At 37.1% G+C, this 19,467-nt stretch overlaps 1 long non-coding RNA gene and 1 pseudogene across 1 annotated transcript in view; one reads left to right on the top strand and one right to left on the bottom strand.

The window, feature by feature from the left end:
• Positions 1-19,467, top strand: part of LOC123851199 (uncharacterized) — a 168,606-nt gene that overhangs the window by 67,599 nt on the left and 81,540 nt on the right. The window lies entirely within an intron of this gene.
• Positions 1,292-19,327, bottom strand: LOC135361987 (dnaJ homolog subfamily B member 6-like; annotated as a pseudogene).

Here is a 19,467-nt window from a genome sequence, read left to right as displayed (position 1 = left end):
AAGAAGAAAACTAGAGAGACATAAAGGGACAGAATAACAGAGTGAGAGTGTGAGGTAGAGCCTCATTGACAAGGCGATTTTCATAGCAACCTGAATGAAGAGCTCAAGCAAAACATGCAAGTACTGGGCGGAAGAATATATTCAAAGCAGTGGGCACATCAAATGCAAAGGACCCAAGGCCAAAACATTCTTGGGATTTTTGAAGGACAGCAAGGAAGTTGATATGGCTAGAGTACAGGGCCAGGACAAGGGTTAAGCACTCACACGACCCTGAGAATGAATGCTTCCTTAAATTTTGTGCATTCGGTTCCTCTTTTGCCTCACTCTAGTCCTGGCCCTGCTAAGGTGGAATGATCAAGGAAAGAAAATGATCTGGGAAGCTATTACAGATTTTGAGATGAGATATGACGTTATCTCACTTATCGTTTAACAGAACCACTCTGGTTTTTCTGAGGAGATAGAATGTGGGGAGTACAGTAACAGAAGCAAGAAAATCTGTTAGGAGGCTATTAAGGTAATATAGGTGAGAGATAATGCAAGCTTTGATGGGGTAGTAGGAGTTCAGGTCATAAAAGGGGGTTGTATTCTCTATATATTTTGAGGAGCATAGCCAAAAGAACTTCTTGATAGAAGTTCTAACATGTGGGGTGTTAGAAAAAGAAAAGACTCAAGGATGGACATAACAACTAGAATAATGGAGTTGTCACTTATGTAAATGGACACTGGTATAGAAGAAGGTTTGGAAAGAAAGGATAAAGGAATGAAGACTTTAGGGTTTTTTGAGTTTTTTGTTTTGTTTTGGTTTGGTTTTTTGCACCAAACACCTTTGCATTTTTTTAAGCAAATGACAAAGATCCAGTTTACCAGCTTTACTTTTTTAAACCTAAGCTTGATGTTACATATTTAAACAATTTTTAAAACTTACTAAATTGTCTGGGGCACCTGGGTGGCTCAGTTGTCAAGCGTCTGGCTTCAGCTCGGGTCATGGTCCCAGGGTCCTGGGATGGAGCCCCGCATCCATTGGGCTCCCTGCTCAGCGGGAAGCCTGCTTCTCCCTCTCCCACTCCCCCTGCTTGTGTTCCCTCTCTCACTGTGTCTCTATCTGTCAAATAAATAAAATATTTTTAAAAAACTTACTAAATTGTCATCATTCATTCACAACTAGAAAAGCATCCTCAATTTATATTAAATGAAAAATCTATTACCATTAATGCATTAATATCTCTCGTTATTAAATACTGATAAAAATTGAAATTATTTTTGTGGAAGATTCATCCTGGCAATGTTAACTTCACAGCAGGCTGACTACTTGGGCCACATTTGAAACACAACGGAAAAGCAGGTCCATGCTGGTGTTAGTGTAAGAATCATGGCCACCTTGGATTATGTTTAATAAAAAGCAAAGTGCATACAGAGATTTACAACAATTTTAAAGACAAAAGCAAAAAGCAACAATAAAAAAAACCTCAACAAAACCAAAAAAACAAAATCCCCCCAAATTAATGTCCTACTATGTGGTCCTAACAATAAATTCAAAAGTTTCTGACAAATAGGGCTCCAATGTGTATAAATACTTGAGATTAGTTACAGTTATGCTGAAAGTGGAGGTCGTTTGAAATCTTCAAAAAAAAATGTTCCTGTTAATCCTCAATGGTGCTGGTTATAGGTAACATTTCTGTCACACGTGTGCATTGATTTTTTTTTATTATGTTCAATTAGCCAACATGTAATGCATCATTAGTTTTTGATGTAGTGTTCAACGATTCATTAGTTGTGTATAACACCCAGTGCTCATCACCACACGTGCTCTCCTTAATACCCATCACCCACTTACCCCATCCCCCCACTCCCTCCCTTCTGTAACTCTCAGACATATGTGCATCGAGTTGCTTGTTATCCAAGTGTAGCAGCTGCTCCTTACCATTTATCATTAAGGACTTAGCTGTTTTCTTCAACTTCTACTCTTTCTTCACCACTCAATAATTCTCTTTGTAGTGATTTTTCTGCCGTTAACCATTTTAGTGAAGTTGATATAGATTTGAGGTTGCCCATCCCACTACCACCAAATGCCATGGAAAAGAATGAAGTGAGGCCATGATCTGGTAACCTGAGGGAAGTAAATTCTGTATTAAAAGATGAAAACCCTCTCCAGAAGACAGAAATCCACTGAAGGCAGAGAAAAGTGATCCTGTTCCTTGGCTCCTGCTTCCACGGGGGGCCTCTTAGACTCCCAAAAAAGTCCTCAAATAGGTCTTCGAAGAAGTCTAATGAAAACAGACGTCTTCCACCAAAAAATTCCCTGAGAATGTCATCTAAGCAACAGAATGTGAAGCCAAACTCAAACGGATTGTCAAAATGAGCTCCACCTCCACCTCCATCATTTAATCCTTCTTTGCTGTATTTGTCTTAGGTGTCCTGTTTTTTAGCATCTCATAACACCTCATATGCCTCAGCTACTTGTTTGAATTTATGCTTCTTCTTTATTCTCTGGGTTTTTATCTGTTGGAGTGAGTCCAAGGACAGGGAGCTGGCAAGACTAGTGGCAGCTCCTCACTCACTTCCCTTTCTCTCCTCAAGACTTTAGTTTTAAATATGTGAAGCTTCAGATGTCCATTAAACATTCAAGTGAATATGCCAGTTGACTATATACATCTGGATTTGAGAGAAGTCCAGGCTGGAAAATAAATTTTGGAGATGTGTCAAGATATAAATATTATATAAAGCAATAAGATTGGATAATATCACCTAAGGTATGAGTATAGAAAAAAGAAAATGTCTGAGATCCAAACTCAAACCTTAACATTTGAAATTATCTTCCCACTATAAACAATGAAAAAGGTGGACAAATATATATGCAATGACAGTTTTCAGACTTTGGAAAACAAGAGCAAAGGATTGTGACCTCTAAAACAAGGAAAACAAATAAAGTGGGTCCTATTAGGATTTTGTGCTTGGAGACACCTTCTGGACCATGGTGCTGGGAGAATACCAAGCAGAACACATCAGTCTGAGTTGACAGGACAGAGAATTGAGTTTGAGGATGCTTGGGATGTTAGAACTTTGGGGGTGGAGAACTGAGGAGGGGAGAATTAGTCAGGAAAACCTCTCCAGATATTTGTATAGGGGTCTTCGTAAGTCTTTGGTTAAACATCAATCCACACATGTATATGACGAAACCCCCACAACACAAATCAAATAACAACTACCCAGAGCTCACACAGAACTGAGAGCTATGTGAGTTCCGACCAACCAGAGTAAAAATACCTCTGATAAATGTTAGACATTCAGTAGAAACCCCAAAAAGAGTCACACCTTAGTAAATTAGCCATAAAGAAAAAGCTATCTAGACTTTCTCTGGCAGAACTTAAAAAAAGAAATCTCAAGAAATCACCTTGACACAAAAGTTTATCAAACTTTAACACTCTTTAAAAAAGACAATGAAGTCCATTGTTCAAAAATATTCTCATAGTCAATGAAAAATTATTAGGCATGCAAATGTTACTCATACCAGGAGGAAAACTGTAGAATAGAAACAGTCACAGAAATATTCGAGATAATGTAATCAGTAGGCAAATACCTTGAACAAGTATGATAAATATTATAATATGCTCAATAGTTTGAAGAAAAACATGCATACATAGCACCTGGGTGGTTCAGTTGGTTAAGTGTCTGCCTTCAGCTTGGGTCATGATCCCTCTGTCCTTCCTCCCACTTGTTCTCTCAATCTCTCTCTATTTCTCTCTCTCAAATAAATAAATAAAAATCTAAAAAAAAAAAAAGAAAAACATGCATACAATGAAAATCACAATGAGACAGGACTAACACACTGATTAGAGTAGCTAAAAAAATTTTTTAAGTAACAGTACCAAGTGCTGATGCAGATTTGGAGCAATTGAAATTCTGACATATTCCTGGTGAGTGATGGTACAGCCACTTTGGAAAACAGTTTGAAATTTTCTTATAAAGTTAAACATACACTTCTTATTATATGACCTAGAATCCCATTAATAAGTATTTGCTCATTAGAAATAAAAACATATTATTTACATAAATACCTGCATATGGATATGGAGAGCAACTTTATTCAATTGCCGAAAATTGGGAACAATTAAAATGTCCTTCAAATTGCAAGTGAATACAGTAGAAACAAACTAGTGAAACATACAAAAACATAGATGAATCTCAAATATATTATGTCAAGTTAAAGAAGCCAGACTCAAAAGCCTACATACTGCATGATTCTGTTTATATGACATTCATGAAACTCTTAACTATAGAGACAGAAATCGAACCAGTGGTTGCCAGGGTCTGGGGATGCAGACATGAGTTACCTACAAAGGATTTGCATGAAAGAGTTTTAGGGGTATCCTGATTATGGTGGTGGTTATGCAGTTCAATATCCTGATCATGGTGGTGGTTATACAGTTTGATGCAATTGTCAAAACTCAAAGAATTGTACATCAAAAAGCATAAATTGAGCTTTATAGATTAAAAATAAATTTTAATTGTTTAGAAATACTAATAATGTATTTTGGAATTATAGTCTATGACAACAATAACGCTAATGATGAGAGGAGGATAATGGAAGTTTGTTGTTGTAAAGTTCTTATCCTGAACCTGAAAGTGTAATGCATTTAAAGGCAGACTGATAAGTCAAAGATGTATATTGTCAACCCTAGGGCAAATGGTTAAAAAAAAAATTAAGAGGTAAAGCTAATAAGGCAATGAAGGAAATAAATTGCAAAACAATAAAAAAAAAACCTCTCAACACAAAAGAAGGAAAAAAAGACAAAAAGGGATAAATAATTGATAGAACAAATTAAAAACAAAGAGTGAGAACGTAGAATTACATCAACCACATTATTACATTAAATGTAAATGGCTTAAAAAATACAATTAAAAAAATATTACAATAAAATACCTATATATGCCTATATAAGAACTATATGTGCCTACAAGAAAACAACCTTAGATTTAAAGCCATAGGTTAAAAGGATATAGAAAAATTCACTATGCAAATACTATACAAAAGAAAGATTGAATAGCTATATTAATATCAGATGAAGTAGACTTCAAAATGAGATATATTATCAGGGATGAACAGGATACCACATAATGGTAAAGGAGTCAATTCTGCAAGAAGACATAACAATCTTAACTGTGTATATGACTAAAAACAGACATTGAATATACATAAAGCAAACTCTGACATAAATGAGAGGAGAAATATAGTACAATTAGAATTGGAAATATCAACATACTTCTTTTAGTAAATGATAAAATAGGTACACAGAAAATCAGTAAGGATAAAGAAGACTTGAACAACACTAAACACTAATAATGGTTCAATTAACATTTATAAAACACTTCATCCCAAAACAGCAAAAAAAAAAAAAAATCAATGATCTAGGGCAGGACTTCCAGAAATTCTGAGTGAGGACGTGGGCAAGTCCACTTCACCAAAAAAACCCCAATAAAACTAGACAAAAGTTTCAAAAACTAAGATTACAGAAATCTGTAAACTAGCCAAACATGTAAAACAAATTGAGAAGAGTCTATTCAAGAAAAACTACTAAACCTCAATAAGAATGATGAAAGTTTGTGTCATTTTAGTCTGGAACTGCTCCTATACCCACCTCCAGCTCCATGCCATGGTAATTCTCCAGAGATGAGGTAAGTCATAAGGACCAGCAACTTCACTGCTGGAGGAAGTGGTCCTGAGTTAGAGTTGGGCATAGAAAAAGCCATGACTGGTATTGTTGAAAACAAGAACAATCTCAATGACAAACTAACAGGAAAGGCCAGCATAACAGCTAGCTCGAGATCTTGATACTGGTTGTGGCAAGCAACAGACAAGCAAATCAGCCAGAAACTTAATGTGATTTTTTTGTATATGACATCCAAAGCACAAGCAATGTAAGCAAAGAGAGATAAGTGGGATTGTATCAAACTAAAAATCTGTACAGCAAAGGAAACCATCAACAGAGTGAAAGACAGCCTATGGAATGGAGAAAATATTTGCAAACTATTCATTTGATAAGGGTTAAAATCCAAAATACATAAGGAACTCACTACTCAATAGCAAAAAAACAAAACAAGACAAAACAAAACAATAAAGTCCCCAAATAACCTGATTAAGAAATGGGCAGAGGACCTAAATAGACATTTCTCCCAAGAAAACATAAAAATGTCCAAAAAGTATATGAAAAAGCGTTTAACATCACTAATCATCAGGAAAATACAAATCAAAACTACAATGAAGTATCACCTCACACCTGTTAGAATGTCCATTATCAAAATCATGAAAGATAATAAACGTTGATCAACTGTGCAGAATTGGGAACCTTTGTATATTGTTGGTGGAAATGTAAATTGGTACAGCCACTATGGAAACAGTATGGAGGTTCCTCAAAAAAATTAAAAATGAAACTACCATAAGATCCAGGAATCTTGCTTCTGGGTACATATCTGAAGGAAATGAAATCAGTATCTCAAAGAGATATTTGCACTCCCATGTTTATTGCAGGGTTATTCATATAGTAGCCAAGATATGGAAACAACTTAAGTGTCCATTGGTGGATTAATGGATAAAGAAAATTTATATATATATATGAATATTAGTCACCCTTAAAAAAGAAGGAAAGTTTGCCATTTGTGACAACATTGATGAATCTGGAGGTCCTTATGCTAAGTAAAGTAAGCCAGACACAGAAAGACAAATACTGCCTGATCTCATAGGTGGAATATAAAAAAGTCAAACTCATATAAGCAGGTAGTAAAATGGTAATTGCCAGATGCTGGTAGGTGGAGGAAATGGGGAATTTGAAGGGTACAAAATTTCAGTTATGTGGTATGAATAAGTTCTAGAGCTCTAATGTATAACAATGTAAGTTAATACTATATTGTATACTTGAAATTGCTGAGACTAGATCTCAGGTGCTCCCACCACACACACACACACACACACACACACACGTACACACACACAATGTGAGGTCACCAGTCAGAATGGCTAAAATTAAAAACTCAGGAAACAACAGATGTTGGCAAGGATGTGGAAAAAGGGGAAACCTCTTACACTGTTTCTAGGAATGCAAACTGGTGCAACCACTCTGGAAGACAGTATGAAATTTCCTCAAAAAGTTAAAAATAGAACTACCCTACTACCCAAGAATTGCACTATTAGGTATTTATCCAAAGGATACAAACATACTGATTTGAAGGGGCACATGCTCCCCAATGTATAGCAGCAATGTCCACAATAGCCAAAATATGGAAAGAGCCCAGATGTCCACTGACAGATGAATGGATAAAGAAGATGTGGTATATTTATTTATTTTTTTATTCTTATGTTAATCCCCATACATTACATCATTAGTTTTAGATGAAGTGTTCCATGACTCATTGTTTGTGCATAACACCCAGTGCTCCATGCAGAATGTGCCCTCCTCAATACCCACTACCAGGCTAACCCATCCTCCCACCCCCCTCCCCTCTAGAACCCTCAGTTTGTTTTTCAGAGTCCATCGTCTCCCATGGTTCGTCTACCCCTCCGATTTCCCCCACTTCATTCTTCCCCTCCCGCTACCTTCTTCTTCTTCTTCTTCTTTTTTTTTTCTTAACATATATTGCATTATTTGTTTCAGAGGTACAGATCTGAGATTCAACAGTCTTGCACAATTCACAGCGCTTACCAGAGCACATACCCTCCCCAGTGTCTATTGCCCAGTCACCCCATCCCTCCCACCCCACCCCCCACTCCAGCAACCCTCAGTTTGTTTCCTGCAATTAAGAATTCCTCATATCAGTGAGGTCATATGATACATGTCTTTGTCTGTTTGACTTATTTCACTCAACATAATACCCTCCAGTTCCATCCACATCGTTGAAATGGCAAGATCTCATTCCTTTTGATGGCTGCATAATATTCCATTGTATATATATACCACATCTTCTTTATCCATTCATCTGTCGATGGAAGAAGATGTGGTATATTTATACAATGGAATATTACTCAGCCATCAAAAAAGAATGACATTTTGCCATTTGCAATGATGTGGATGGAACTAGAGGGTATTATGCTAAACAAAATAAGTCAGTCAGAGAAAGACAAAGATATGGTTTCACTCATGTGGAATTTAAGAAACAAAAGAGATGAACATAGGGGAAGGGGAGGAAAAATAAGATGAAAACAGAGAAAGAGACCGACCACAAGAGACTCTTAACTATGGGAAACAAACTGAGGGTTACTGGAGGGGAGAGGTGGGGGGATGGGGTAACTGGGTGATGGGCATCGAGGAGGGCACTTAATGTAACGAGCACTGGGTGTTATATGCAACTGATGAACCACTAAATCACCTCTGAAACTAATAATACACTGTATGTTAAGTAAATTGAATTTAAATAAAAAACAAAAACTATGTGAGGTGATGGCTATGTTAATTAGCTTGACTGTGGTACTAATGTCACAATATATGCATATATCAAAACATTACATTGTCTACACTGAATTATACAATTTTTATTTATCAATTGTACCTCAATAAATCTAGAAAAAACCTTGTTAACTGTATTGCCTTATAGAAATCACTTAACTTTCCAAAGCCTCAGTTTCCATATCTGTTGTCAATAGTGATAAAAAAATCTATATCATAAAGTTGTTATGAAAATTAGATTTTATACTTGCAACATAGAGGATTTTTGACAATTGGTATGTATTATTTTTATACCATAGTTATTTCCAAACATACATTTATAGAAATACTTTAAAGAGGCCCGGTAAACCTGCCTTTGTTAGTAATTGGAGTAATTTGTTAGTAACTGGAACTCTTACCAGTAGAAGTCTCTTTCTTTTCTCTAATTACAATAGTCATCACTTTAAAGGAAAGATTCTATTAGTGTTCTGCATTTCTCCAGTGTATACTTTCTGCCAGAGAGAGATCATACACCCACACAATTTCAACCAACACTTTTTATGAAGAGAATACTCAAATCTTAATCTCCCTGGAGTCTAGGCTGCATTGTGAACGAAGTGAAGTCATATATGGGAGAATAAACAGCAACCACTAGAAAGTGCTGAAGGGGAAGCAGTGTAATTTCAGGGTGTTAGTTCCAGAAGTGGAAAAATAAAATAGAAGGGCAAGGGAAGAGTTTTGGGAGAGAACACAGTGGAATAATACATAAAGCAATGTGTGGCACACAGGCACATTTGTCAATATTTGTTGACTTTGATAAATATTGCCCATATGATTTCACTCATATGTGAAATTTAAGAAACAAAACAAACGATCATGGGGGGGAAAAGAGAGAGACCAACCAAGAAACAGACTTAAATATAGAGAACATACTGATGATTACCAGAGGGGAGATAGGTGGGGGATGGGTGAAATAAGTGATGGAGATTAAGATGGGCACTTGTGATGAGCAGTGGGTGTTATATGGAATTGTGTAATCACTATATTGCACACTAGAATTTAATATTACACTATATGTCCACCAACTGGAATGAAAATTAAAACTTAAAATAAGAATTTGTAGTATTTCTGAAAATGGGTGCAAAGATAGAGATTGAAAAAGAAGGACCAATTGAATATCCAGGTGAGAGTATTTATAGTGTCAATTTCCCTCTTTACTTCAGCCAGAATATGGTTGCCATGTTTATGCTCAAACCAACAGAAGTCTGAGGTTTTATTCTCTGGAGAGGTTTCTGAACTGCAGAATACAAGGCATATACACTCACCCTCACCCTAACCCTAGCTCTAAACCTAATCTGAACCCAAACCTTAACTATAACCATAACCATAACCACTAACCCTTAACCCCTGAACCTAGCCCTACCATAACCCTAACCCTAAACTTATCCCTCTGCAGAGGTCTCTGAACTGCAGGAAATAGGCACATACCATCACCCTGGCCCCAACCCTAACCCTAACCTGTGTTCTTCCCCTAAACCAAACCCTAATCCTGGATCCGAGAGGGAAAAAAAAAAAAGATCTGGCATATATACAAAGGAATATTACTCAGCCATAAAAAAGAATGAAATCTTGCCATGAGCAATGACACGGATGAGGCTAGAAAGCATTATTTTAAATGAAAACCTAATCCTAACCCTAACCCCTAACCCTAAATCTAATCCTAAATTTATCTGTCTGGGGAGGTATCTGAACTGTAGGATAATAGGCATATACCCTCACAGTAGCCCAAATCCTAACCCAAGCCATTATTCTGGCCCTAAATTGAACCCTAATACTAGACCTGAAGGGGAACAAAAATTGGTATATATGTACAATGGAATATTACTCAGCCACAAAAAAGAACGAAATCTTGCCATTTACAATGACGTGGATGGAGCTAGAGAGTATTATTCTAAGTGAAATAAGTCAGTCAGAGAAAGATAAATATGATTTCACACATATGTGGAATTTGAGAAGCAAAACCCATGAACAGATGGAAGAAAAAAAAAAGGAACAGAGAGGCCAACCAAGAAACAGACTTTTAACTTTAGAGAACACACTGATGGTTACCAAAGGGAGGTGGGGGGTGAGTTACATAGGTGATCGGGACTAAGGAGGGCACTTGTTGTGATGAGTACCCAGTGTTGTATGGAAGTGTTCAATCACTAAGTTATACACCAGAAACTAATATTACACTGTATGTTAACTAACTGGAATTCAAATAAAAACTTTAAAAAATTTTAAAAATAACCTTACAAAAATAAAAAAAGAAAGGCTGCTCCAACTTAACTACCATGATATCCATTTATTTATTCATTCAACAATAAAATATAATAATGAGGTAGTAAGAAATCCTATGGGGGGGGGAAATGAAGCAAAATGAGGATAGAATGGTGAGCAATGCCGATTTAAGATGGTCAGGGAAGTCCTCCTTGAGGAAGTGAGATTTGAGTGGACTCCTGATTTAAGCTAGGGACTGGGCCATATAGATACCAGGAGAAAAGTAGGGCTTTATAACCATGATAGAAATTATGAATCTGATTCTAAGTGAATGGGACGATCACTGGAGGATTTTATGCAGGAGAATGACAAGATCCAGCCTTCAGTTTTAGAACAATCACTCTGATTTCTCTGTTGGGATTAGACTTTGGGGAGGGGTCAAGAGTAGAATCAAGGAGCTGCCGCAGTTATCAAGGGAGGAGATAAGGGTGGATGAGACCAGGTAGTAGCAGTGATAATAGAGAGAAGTGGTCAAATTCTGGATTTATTTTGAGGGTAGAGCTAACAGGATTTGTTGGACAACTGATATGAGGAAAAGGTAGGAGTCAAGGATACCTCAAAGTGGTTGGCTTGAGTCATTGGGAGAATGGAGTCATAATTTACCGAGATGGGGGAAACTGAGAGAGAAGCGATTTTCAAGAGTATAGAAATCATTTATCACCTAAATATGTTGTTTTATATTATTATTAAACTTTTAAGTGGAGATTTTAAGAAAGCAGTCTGGAATTCGGGGGAGAGCTCAGGGCTAGAGATATAAGTTTGGGAACTATGAGTATATAAAAATGGTGCTTAGATGCAGGAGACTAGATGAGATCACCAAGAAAGCGAGTGTAGATAGAGAAGAGAAGAAGATTAAGAACTGAAATTTTTGGCACTCTAATATTTAGAGTTCAGAGAGATGAAGAAGAACCATAAAAGGACTTGGAAAAGGAGAGATCATTGAGGCAGGAAGAAGACTAGGAGGGTGTCATTGTGGGATGACAAGTAAAGAATATATTTCGAGAAGGAGGGTGTGTTGAACGTCTTTTATGCCCCACGTCACATGCTCCTGGACCACCTTTTTCAGGCCATTGCTGTAGCAGCTGTATGCAGGGGCAAGTTGATGCTACCTCATTCAGCTGTTTCTTATACTATTTCTTCCTGCCTTGTGGCTTCTCTGCTATCACCAGGTAGAACAACTGCGGGGGCCTGCTCAGTGATTCTAGTTCATGAACAAACCTACCAGTGCCAGTGAGTTAATACTCTCTCAGATTACCCTTGGTCAATGGGAGATAAAATATGATGGATAAACACTCCTCTATTTTATGTCTGATGGAGAATTCTAAAGCTCATCTATACAGTTCCAAAGGGAGTCCTCAGTGGGAATAATTCACAGTTGCCTACAGTGGTAAACAGACTAATAACATACCCTTGAATTGATAGTGCCTCCTTTCCTGATTCATTCTTCTTGGTCCCCTTTCCTGTTTCCTGAATCAGTCCCTCAAATAAACTAACTGCATGCAAGTCCTTATCTCAGGCTCTGCTAGGCTTTTGGGGGAATGTAAGTTAGGATAGAGGGCATGATCAGCTGGGACAAGTGCTGCTGACAAGTTGAGTAAGATGAAGACTGAGAATTTACCATTGGATTTAGAAAGGTAGAATCATTGGTGACATCAATAAAAGCCATTTCAGTGGAGGACTGGTTCAAAAAGCCTGGCTGGAGAAGGTTTGGGAGAGAATGCCTCTATTTTCTAAATGATATGTGGCAACGTCATAAACAGAGTGAAGGTATGAAGGAGGTGGTGGTATTTGACGTGTGATGAGAGAAGTATGAGATAGCCTTTTTGAAATTTGGAAAATAAACTGAAGAGAGAAATAAAGTAGAAATGTCTGGTGGCACTGTGGGCTCACTTGAAATTTGTGGTTGTGTATTTTTCTCCAACCACATTCCTCTTTAGATGAAAATGTGGAACAAGTGGTTTTAATGAACTTAGGTTTAGATTTTTTTAAAGCAAGTGTGCTAGGGAGAAAAAAGGTGAAAGGTGCTATGATGGACCAGGAAATGCAAGCTGGGTAAGAAGGGCTTTAGAAAGGGGGGCAGGAGGAGATCAATTTTGGATGGTGTTTGAGGATAATAGGAGCAATGGGCCAACACTGAAATTATCCAGAACTCTTTTTATGCAATGATTTTATCAAAGTTAGCTGATTAAGCATACTCTTACATATTACATCCAAGTTATTTCAGGATAAGTTCTCAGAATATAAGAAGGCACTATTAAATATTCTGGGAAACAGGTATCAACTGAGATTGTCCCAGGCAAATGGGGACGTCCTATGACTCTACTCATATAGCCATTTTTATACTGAAAAGAAGTAGATTATAGGAGTTAAGAGCACAAAATATTTAGAGTCACAGTTTCTGGGTTCAAAACCAGGCACAGAAAGCCTAAGTAACCTACCAAAGGTGCCTAACACAGAGTGGAGCAACCTATCATTCTTTGGGTGAAATTCATCAAGGTTGTCTTCTCTCATCTCATACTGTCTTGTGTCTTATTACTTTTATCTTCTGATTCTAAATTTAATGTTGCTTAGCTTATGCTCTAGTCTTTTATGGAGTAATTACCCTTTATTCCCCTCAGGTCCAATCTCCATTCTGTTTATTTGAAGTTCTCTTGAAATAGATTTCAATGTTCCTACTATTAATGCACAATCAAATTTGACCATTCATTAGAACTAGAGATAGTCTGCTTGCTCACTCTGTCCACATGCTATTTTATGCAGCTCATCCTAGGTTATTGTGTTAATTGTTGTCAGGCAAAATACAAGCACTTCATCAGCAAGGAGCTTTTTGGGTCATATTTTCTAGGAAATCATACCCCTGAAACATGGCTTCTAACAACCCAAGTTTTCCTAAGCATAGGTCGTCATCTCTTAATTACCTGAAAGGTAACCCCTCCCTGAGGCAGGTCTGGATTATAAGCAACCATCACTATACTTTTAGGCCTCTTGATTCTTTTAAATTCCTTGTCTCTCTGCCTCCCCCTTAAAAAGGAGGCATTTCAAGATGAAATGATGATATATATACTAAGTAGATTTTTTTAAAGATTTTTTACTTTTATTTGAGAGAGAGAGAGAGAGAAACAGAGGGAGAGGGAGAAGGAGATGCAGGCTCCCTGCCGAGCAGGGAAGCCTGATGTGTGACTCAATCTCAGGACCCTGAGATCATAACTTGAGCAGAAGGCAGACTTTTAACCGACTGAGCCACCCAGGCATCCCTACTAAGTAGATTTTTAAAACTAGTTTGTAATGTGACATATAGAAATACCTACTTTAATCATGGCTTGTTTTTAATTTATTAGGATGGCTGAAATAAAAGGATGAAGGAGTGCTTTGTTAAATAAATATATTTTTGTATTTAAAAATAACTTTCAAATAAATACTTAAAAATCATTGGCAAAAATGAATGATGAATTAGGAATGTGCATTATACTTTCAAAATAAGGAAGACACAAGAGGTCCATTTTATAAATGGTACAGAATTCCATTTTTACCAAATAAACAAGTAGCCAGATGTATGACTCCTAGGGGAATAGAAGTGGCCCCCTTTGGAAATTCCTAATATCTGGGATGGATAAAACAAGAATGGATCTAGAATTCTGTTCTGGGGCCCTGGAATTCAGAAAATGTGTTCTTTGTGGTTACAGATCATTCTGGGGATACTAGACTGCCAAATAATCTACTTCCTCAGATCAGCCAAATCAGAAAACCTCTTCCCTCCTGTCTTGCTTCTTTAGCAGGAGCTCCTCCTAATTAGAAGCCCTCCCCTTGCCTTTCCATGCATCCTGCCTTTCAGAAGAGACACTTTTTTTTTTTTTTTTAAATCCCTTCCCTCCAAACCCCTAACAGTCCTCAGGAATCGAATCTACAAGTCCCATAGAAACCCTGGGCTAGTTCAGTCCTAAGGCCATGTTGTAGTTGACTGACTATAAGAAGCCCAGATATCTCATTACTTTTATATTTTTTTAAATTCCAATTGCAGTGAGGGAAAGAGAAAGAAAAGATTGACCTCTCTCATCAACTCTGAATTTCTTGTCACTGACACCAAGTTAAGGTTAAAGGTACACACAACCCACACAAGGGGTCCTTCTTGATATATGTTATTAGGTAGACACAATACACAATACCCAAATAATTGACTGATTAAAATAGGAAAGCAAGAGGGTATGTCACACATGAGCAGTGACTCTGCCCAACAGTAAAATGTGGCCTGCCATCTATTTCAGAGACTTAAGTATACATTAGGAGGAAAGACTACTCCCAGTAATATATATTTAATAAAATACGCGTTTGGTTACTTTTAAATCTAATGTGCATAATTCTCTATCATGGCGGATGGTAAAAATTCCATTAGATTATACCAGACTCTTTTTGTATTTTAGTTTTATAGCTTTATTTCACACATTATCATGAATATCTATCTTACATACTCTCAGAAATAATGTTCTGTTATTCAATTAAATTAAATAAATATCTTCAAAAAATAAGATAAAATAGGAAACTACTTTCATTGTGTTATTTTATAGACTCAGCTTCACATATGTGTTGTATATTAATTCCCTCAAGTGTAACATTCCTCCATATTTGTGCAGAACCTTGTACATTAGAAATGTGTCTGTTTTAATGACTCTCACAATATCTCTAGGATTTATTATCTTCATTTTACAAATGAGAAAAACAAAGGTCCAGAAAGCACAGCAGAGAAAGAGAAGCAGTGTAGTATGAAGATAAGACCTCTGGCCTAAAAGTCAGGAGACCTGGGTTTTTATAACTCCTAACTTTGTTTCTAACTCACTATGTGGTTATGATTAAGTCACTTCCCCTCTCTGAGCTTCAGTATCTGCATTTGTAGAATGAAGTGATTAGGCTTTCTCAACCCTGTTTGCATATTATAATCATCCAGGAAATTAAAAAAAATCCATTCTTCAGCCCTACCTCCAAAGATTTTGATTTAATTGGTCTCAGGGTACTGTGATTTCCACAACACCATGTTGACTGAAAAGAAGCCAATCCAGAGAAAGCCACAAATCCAGTCTGGTATTTCTGAAGGAAAGAAAGCTCGACATTTAGTGTAAGATCCAGGAACTCTGGGACATGTCCTAGAAGGGAGTTTGAAAGGCTGAGAGTGTTATGGGCATACTCTTAACTTTGAACCTCTAGGGGAGAGCTCAAGGCTCCATCCACATCTCTCTCTCCCTCTCTCTCCTCTCTCTCTCTCTCTCTCTCTCTCTCACACACACACACACACACACACAGGAATCATTCCAGCAGATGTGCTATAGGAGCTTGAAAAAGAAAGAAGAGTGTTGATAAAGGTCAAAGACAAAAAGGAGTTCAAGAAGCTGGTGAAATGGAGTTTTAGATGAGAGAAACAAACTGATTACAGAGCTTTTTTCTTTCATATGGCTCGTTTTCTTAACCTTTTAAAAAAATTTCTCAACCCACATTTAGTATTACTCCTCACTACTTTTTCTTTCTTTCCTTTAATATAGCTCATGTATTAATATAGCTGGAGACTTCTACTTGGGAGGCCTTCACTCCCATTGGAAAAGGTCCCTTTCATAGAGTAAAATTGTTACCAACTAATCTCTGATATTATAAAAATTAATATTCTTTTCCTTGGATTTCCTTTTCAGTTTTTTGTTTGTTTGTTTTTTGTTTTGTTTTGTTTTGTTTTTGTCATCAGAGTGGTAAGACTTTGAAAGCTAAGATCAAAGCATGGACCTAAGAGAAAAGGGCCAAGTGAGTCATTCAGTGTCCCTTTAGTTTAAGCCTTAGAACATATGTTCAAAATGAACCTTCAGAATGCTTGTATAGTTCACCTCATCTTTTCACAGAAGGAAAACATACAGGTGACTTGAAGTTAAAGCCCTAGATTAATAAAACTAGTGTGTTTGCCTAAGTGACTGTCTCTGTTTTCTTTCCTTAGTAACCTGCATCAGCAGTGTTTGTTAGTTGCTAAAGGACTTGGAGACTTTCAGATCTTTGTCATCTGTGGCTTTTACCATCAGAAACATGACAATTATATGGTATAGTCAAAAGAATTGCCTGAATGATTGGAGAATGACAACTTGTGGGTCAAGATTACTACTTTTCTAGGAGACTGGCCAGTAAATACATTTGGGAGTAACATATATAACTTTGATTGCGATCTCAAGATCCCGAAACAATGAACGGTGTCGTTCTCAAGATGTCTTCCCTTGAGGGCTGTGTGTCTTGTCATTCTGGCCTTTGAAAATAGCAACACTGGTAGTGTGTCGATCAGCGTGAGGGTCAAGATAAGGATGTGGGCCTAAATTAGGATAAAGGGACCAAGGATTTTAGTCTTATCAAACCTTAGGCCAAAGGTTCAAAGAGGTACTAATGACCATATGCTAAATCATCAGAGTAGAAGGCTAATTGAGGATTTGGAGGTTCAGAATTTTAGCTACATTTGTAACTGATAAAATGCCTAGTGGGTAAGTACAGTTTTTTATCTGAGCAACTAGAAATTTGGAATTGGCATTAAAAAAGATAGGAAATGCTGCAAAGGTCAGGTTTGAGGAGAGAAAGATTAAGAGCTTTGTTTGAACATGTTATGTTTGAAATTCCTACTAGATATCAGAGTAGAGATGTGAAACAGGCAGTTGGATATATGAGTGGGAAGTTTAAGAAAGTAGTCCAGGCTGGAGATATAATTTTGAAACTCATCATGGAAACGGTAGCCAAAGAGCATATTTCAAAGAACAATTGCTGGGATACTTGAGTATGAAGAGGTGAAGAAAGTGAGGGGGTCCAGCAGAGAATACAGAGGAGGAGCAGACAGTGAAGTAGGAGGAAAACCAGAAGAATGTGGTATCCTGGAAGCCAAGTGATAAAAGTGTTTTTAGGAGGACAGAATGAACAACTATGTCAATTGGTGCTAGTAACTCAGGTACATGAGAACTGAGAAATAAGTAGATGGACTCAGTACTGGACTCAGTAAAGTAGATGTCATTAAAGGAGAGTTTTGCTGTATTGTTTGTAGTGATAGCATGATTTCATTATTTACCTGGAAAATTTTTCAGAATTTTCCTATGGTCATCTTTTTTTACATGAAAAAGGCAAGAATTCAATCAGTGAAATGCATTCAATGCTTTTATGACATTGTCCATAGATATGAAACCATACCAATGGGATGTTTTTATTGACTAGATGCTTTGACTTCATGTAAGAATGGTCTATAGGGCACGGGGGAACTATTGTTTATGAGAATAAATGATAGTATAGCACTTAGAATGTGTCTATGTGATATCATCGTAATTAGTGGCTGAAATAGAAAAAGATTCAGTTGACCAACGGAATGTTTCATTTTTATGTTGCAAAATAACTTGCTTAGCCATTTTTTCCTGAATTTATTAACTTGGCCAGTTTTCTTGCTATTATGCTGATGAAGCCTAAATGATTATAAGGGCATTCATGTACATGCACTGGATTAGACATGCTTTTTGAAGAGTTCAGTAAGATAAAGTTTCTTCTTACGGTAAGAAGAAGGGTATTTTGAGACTTTGCTACTCCTCTAGTTGAAACAGGGACTTCATTTCCATGCAGAAGGAAGCCCTTCAAAGCAAGTCAAAGAATACATAGGTTCTCAAGTTCATACGTCTTCCTATATCCACACACTTGCCTTGTGTGTAGCGGAGCCACTATGCTAGCCCTTGCTTCTGAGGTGTGAGATGCCAAGGTACATGCTTGGGCATCTACACATGTACTGCCCAGAAGTGTAGGGGAGTTAATATTCCACAGGGAAGGTATTTGACTAATGAGATAGTAGGCAGGAGATAAATTCTTCTCCATTCTTCCCCCAGATGACCTATATGGAGATGCAATATGGCCTGTCATAAGAAACTGAGAAATTAGCTTGTCATGAAACAGATTGTAGCCAACACAATGATACATTCTTTTATGTTTGCTCTCCTTCCTTCCCTACTTCACTACTCTTTTTCCTTACTCTTACTTCCTTGGGATTGCACATAAGCTTTTGCTTCAAGTTCTATTTTCTAAGAAACCCAGATATCTGGAAATAGGTCATAATTCCACCCAAATTCAGAACTATGTGACTTTGGACAGGTCACATTCCCTCTCCGTGCATCTTTTTCTCCCAACTATACAATGTTGACGTTGGAATAGATGCTCTTTAAGAGATTCTTTCTGGCTCTGAAATAGTATCAGGATATAAAGAATTGCCAGTATGAAGGAGGAGACGGGAAAAGGTAAGAAATTAAACTGAACAATGGTCATCAGTGGATTGCTTACATTTGAATCAGAAGAATACACTCAGTATAATCAATGAACTTAAATGTTAACAGTTCCAACTGATCTCAAATTCCAAAAATAGTTTTAGTTCTACTTTCTGCAGAAACAAATCAAATTAGTTTTCCTGGGCCTATAAAGAAAAAGTTACACTCTTAACTCTTACCTTCTCCTGCACAGTGAAAATATTTCTCTACTAGTTCTGCACTGTAAACTGTCTGAGAAGTGGCAACTGGCTGCAAACATGTTTTCAGAGGGAGTAGTGGAGAAGTTTGTAATGCCACCATCTTGGGAGCCAAGACAGCTAAGATATGATGTCTGTAACTATTGCTTCACTCCTAACATAGGAGCACATTTGTTTCTACTCCTAGGCTACAGATAAACTGGAGTTAGGCAAAGGACTATTCACTGTTTGAGGCTTGTTATA

The sequence above is a fragment of the Mirounga angustirostris genome, unplaced genomic scaffold (assembly GCF_029215605.1).
Source record: "Mirounga angustirostris isolate CCGP_5_RB_7025 unplaced genomic scaffold, mMirAng1.0.hap1 SCAF_11, whole genome shotgun sequence".
NCBI lineage: Eukaryota > Metazoa > Chordata > Mammalia > Carnivora > Phocidae > Mirounga > Mirounga angustirostris.
This window is presented reverse-complemented; position numbering and strand designations above follow the sequence as displayed.